The sequence below is a fragment of the Brassica oleracea genome, chromosome C4 (assembly GCF_000695525.1).
Source record: "Brassica oleracea var. oleracea cultivar TO1000 chromosome C4, BOL, whole genome shotgun sequence".
NCBI lineage: Eukaryota > Viridiplantae > Streptophyta > Magnoliopsida > Brassicales > Brassicaceae > Brassica > Brassica oleracea.
Genome location: NC_027751.1, coordinates 1,879,192 through 1,879,474, shown reverse-complemented (window position 1 = coordinate 1,879,474; position 283 = coordinate 1,879,192).

Below are 283 nucleotides of genomic sequence, written 5' to 3'. Positions count from 1 at the left end.
GTACTTGGACGACCTGGACCTCACCGGCTTTCTGAAGCTCGTGAGTAAAGAAGAACTTAGGCAATATGTGCTTCGTCCTATCACCTTTAATGTAACCGTCCTTGAGCTGATCAATGCATGCATCATTGTCCTCATACATCACAGTTGGCTTTTTGCACTCGGCCATCCCGCAATCAGCTCGGACGTGTTGGGTCATCGACCTCAACCAAACACACTCGCGGCTGGCTTCATGTATTGCCAAGATTTCCGAGTGATTAGATGAAGTGGCCGCGATGGTTTATTT